This window comes from Suricata suricatta, chromosome 7 (genome assembly GCF_006229205.1).
Source record: "Suricata suricatta isolate VVHF042 chromosome 7, meerkat_22Aug2017_6uvM2_HiC, whole genome shotgun sequence".
NCBI classification, from domain to species: Eukaryota; Metazoa; Chordata; class Mammalia; order Carnivora; family Herpestidae; genus Suricata; species Suricata suricatta.
This window is the reverse complement of record NC_043706.1, coordinates 143,388,056-143,391,958: the sequence shown is the minus strand read 5'-3', so window position 1 is coordinate 143,391,958 and position 3,903 is coordinate 143,388,056. Positions and strand designations below refer to the sequence as shown.

The 3,903-nt window shown below is 56.8% G+C and overlaps 1 protein-coding gene and 1 long non-coding RNA gene across 5 annotated transcripts in view; one reads left to right on the top strand and one right to left on the bottom strand.

Moving 5' to 3' along the window:
* Positions 1–3,903, bottom strand: part of CCR6 (C-C motif chemokine receptor 6) — a 24,275-nt gene that overhangs the window by 14,673 nt on the left and 5,699 nt on the right. Inside the window, exon 1 of one of the 4 annotated variants that reach the window (XM_029945140.1) lies at positions 3,041–3,338. The exons of 2 other annotated variants lie outside the window; for them this stretch is intronic. The gene's annotated coding sequence lies outside the window, so the exon portion shown is untranslated. Of the gene's footprint in view, positions 1–3,040; positions 3,339–3,903 lie in introns of those variants that run through there. One more of the 4 variants, XM_029945144.1, reaches the window with a different exon arrangement.
* LOC115296665 overlaps positions 3,104–3,903 on the top strand; it is a 4,955-nt gene continuing 4,155 nt past the window's right edge. Inside the window, exon 1 of the long non-coding RNA XR_003910989.1 lies at positions 3,104–3,430. This is a non-coding gene — a long non-coding RNA (uncharacterized LOC115296665). The remainder of the gene's footprint in view (positions 3,431–3,903) is intronic.

Genomic DNA, 3,903 nt, shown 5'->3' with positions numbered 1-3,903 from the left:
GGGCTCGGTCACGGGGCCTCACCGGGGGCGGGGACACCTGTGGCCCACGTGTAGGGCCCCCCTTCAGAAGTGGGGTGCGAGCAGGTAGAGGTGGGAGAGGCCTCAGGCTCGACCCTCCCCCTCCCCGAGACCTGGGTCAACAGAGACTGGCCTGGCGCCTTCCGTCACCTCGCCACGGCTGAGGCCGCTCCCCTGCGGCTCCCTGGCCGGCCCGTACCTGCTGGGTCCTGTGCCTCAGCCGGCGGCCGCGTTTCAGAGCAAATCCAAATCCTAGGTCACCTCGGGAAGCTCAGACCGTTTTGTTGTGCTCTTTCTAGAAACTGCCCCCGTGAAAACCCCTGTGAGGCCTCACCCCTGCGTCACTCCCTCCCATTCAAATCGTGCTGCGCGTTTGCACAGACACGGTGAGCCGCCTAAGAGGCAGGAAACACAGTGTGCAGGGACGCTTTTTCTGCGCACAGTGTTCCAGTCCGGAAGTCTGACGCTGAACGTGCAAAGTTCGTTCTGAGCAGGGTCCCGGTGTGGTGTGGTAAGTGGACATCACGCCCGTGAGGAACTGCTTTAGACTCTGGGGTGAGGCCGTTTGCTGTGCGCACTGCAGACCTTATCAGTGACCCCGTACGCTAACTGCCGGCCTGCAGCGCGGGGCCCGAGAGGAGCCCATCGGCCCTGGGACCCTCGGAGGCAGCCCAGGGCGAGGCCTTGACCAGGCAGACCCGGCAGAGGACCCGTCTGGCCCGCCTACGGTGGAAGAAGTTAGCCAGAAAAACTGGGCCTTGGGAGACGTCTACTGTTATGAGCCAACAACCTCTTAAACTATAAAAGTTATAACATCGTCAGGATCTCAATGTTTTCAAGGAACAATTGTGTAAAGAATGTTTCTCCATCAAACTGACTTCCCCACGGTTTGTACGGTTTCCTTAAAGGGCGACAAAGGACATGACCGGCTCTCAGCTCTGAGGTTCGCAGCCGAAGACGGCTACGCACAGGTGGCGCGTGTCCACCGACGAGCCGGTGGCTGGAGAAGCGACGCCGCTCCCACAGCTGGGACGCCCGGCCCTCGCTGACCTGACAGCTGCCGTTAGCCGGTCCCTGCTGGCCAGCGCGCGGCCACACGCAGGGGTCTGCCCTGCTCCGGGGAGCACGCCTGAGCCTTGCTGGGAGGCAGGTCCTGGGAGCTGGGTGCTGGGAGCTGGGTGCTGGGTACTGGGTGCTGGGAGGCGGGTGCTGGGAGCTGGGTGCTGGGAGGCAGGTCCTGGGAGCTGGGTGCTGGGAGGTGGGTGCTGGGAACTGGGAGCTGGGTGCTGGGAGGCGGGTGCTGGGAGGCAGGATGGCTGACGCCCAGCTGGCCTCCTATGTGGCTGCCGTGGTGACTTCTCCCGACGGCCTGGGAAGACAGCCACTTCCCCTTCCTTTATCCCAACATGCCTGTGTTGTTCTCGCGTCAAGAGGTGGAGTCTAATCTCCATCTTCTTGAATCTAGATCGGACGTGGCACCTGCTTCACCACTGGCATCGAGTGCAAGTTGTGCTCTGGGATTTCTGAGGCTGAGTCACAGAAAGACAGCCCCCTCCGCGCCCCAGGGGCACACGCTTCCTGTTGGAACCCGACGAAAGCGGGTGTGGAGAGGCTGGATGCGGCCTGGCGGGGGGCTCCCGCCGATCCCACCACCAGCCAGCCCCGCGGGGCCTTCAGCGGACTCGGGTCGCAGCCGCCCCCTGACTAAAGGCGCCAGAGCCACTCAGCTGCGCCCAGTCAGCTCCCGGAGCCACAAGAGATCATGTAAGTCATTGTTTTGAGCCACCACTGGTGGTGGTTTGCCAGCAAATCGAAAACTAGAATGTTCTCTACATGATGCATGCTACACCTCTTCTCAAATCACAAAGATGTATTAAAAATGGTGAAATCCTGCCTTTGGCAGCAACATGGATGGATGGAACTGGAGGGTGTTTGCTGAGTGAAATAAGTCGGATAAAGACAGATACCGTGTTTTCACTCAGGTGGATCTTGAGAAGCTGAACAGAAGACCATGGGGGAGGGGGAGGGGAAATCGTTACACACAGAGAGGGAGGCGAACCCTAAGAGACTGTTACAGAGAACAAACCGAGGGATGGATGGGGGTGCAGGGGAGAGGGGGCGTGAGGGATGGGCACCGAGGAGGGCACTGCCGGGAAGAGCACTGGGTGTCGTTTGTAAGCGATGGGTCACGGAGTCCACCTCTGAGACCGAGCGCACTGTACACAGTGTTATGTTAGCCAGTTGGACAAGAAGTTGTATTTTAAAAAATAAGAGATAAAATTAAAAACTAAAAAAATCAAAACAAGGGGCGCCTGGGTGGCTCAGCCAGTTATGCATCTGGCTCCTGACTTTGGCTCAGGTCATGATCTCAAGGTTTGTGGGACTGAGCCCCACACCAGGCTTGGCGCTGACAGTGCAGAGCCTGCTTGGGATTCTCTCTCTCTCTCTCTCTCTCTCTCTCTCAAAATAAATAAATAAACTTTTAAAAATTCAAAACAAAAGAAAGAGGCACCTGGGGGACCTCAGTGAGTTAAGTGTCCAATGCTTGATCAGTTCAGGTCGTGGTCTCAGGGTTGTGAGTTCAACAGGTTGGGCTCCATGCTGGGCATGAAGCTTACTAAATAAAGAAGGAAGGAAGGAAGGGAGGGAGGGAGGGAGGGAGGGAGGGAGGAAGGAAGGAAGGGAGGGAGGGAGGGAGGGAGGGAGGGAGGGAAAGGAAGGGAAGGAAGGGGAGAACAAACCCCCCCCACCCCGAGAAAGGCGACAGTCAGCACACTAGCACAGATGCTGGAAGTGGGGGAGGGGTGAGGGAAGAGAGAGAAATGGAAAGCAGTGGTGTTATCAGAAGGGTAGGAGTGGGGCACGCAGATAATAAGATATTGAATCCAACAGGGGGTTAGAGCTGTGCCACACTGTTTGGATCTATCCCTTTCCTTCCACAGAAATAAGAAAATGCTATGCATCAAATTACGTCAGCAAATTCCCCAGTCAGGATAAAAGTGCCTTTTACAGGGGGACTTACCAGCTTTGCCACGATCTCAGATTTCAGAATTTGCAAAGATTTCCAGCCGTGTTCCCTTCACATTCCTGCCGCTCTGGCTCTGTGCCCACAGTTTCGACACTGTCTCTCCACACCCTAGACTGTCTGGCCTGAAAATTATACTCAAAGCTGCTCCCCACGACCTGATTTGCCTGTTAGAAGTCCGTGTTTCAGCTAACTACCCCAGGCATGGCGCTGTGTACACGCACCGTGCAGTCTACTTCCTGCTCCTACGGACCTTACACAGCGCTGCACTGTGTGGCCGGCTGAACGTGATTCATCACTGATGGGACGGCTTTGAAAATGTGGAGAGGAGAGGAGGGAACACGTGTGCTGGCGGCTGCAAGGGTCCCAGCAGTCTCGGTGAAGAAGGTAGGCACTCGGTCAGCAGGGGTGACGGACACCCAGCCAGGCAGGAAGCGTGGGGAGGCAAGCAGCCCCCACAGGGAGAGCGCACACGGGGGCCAGAACGTGAGGACAGATGTGGGGACAGGGCAGCAGGGGAGTTTTGTGAGTCGTGGACTGACCGGTCACGGACCGGATGGGAGAAGAGACACTACCCGAGTCCTGACGCGGGAAGGGGAGCGGCAGGCTGAGCTGGCGAAGGACGTGCACCTGGGGGCTTTGGGTACGCACCTTGACAGTTCCCTTACTGTTTTCACGAACCCTCACACAAGACAGTGCTGGTGTCGTCAAACCGAAACTCAGAGAAATAAAGTAACTTCCTCAAATTCATACACTTCATAACTTGGAGAGCCAAGGCTCAATGTCATGTCATCCCAAAGTTCATGCATGTTTGGGAGATATTTTGAACAATTAGAAAAAGACAAGAGAAAGGAGAAATT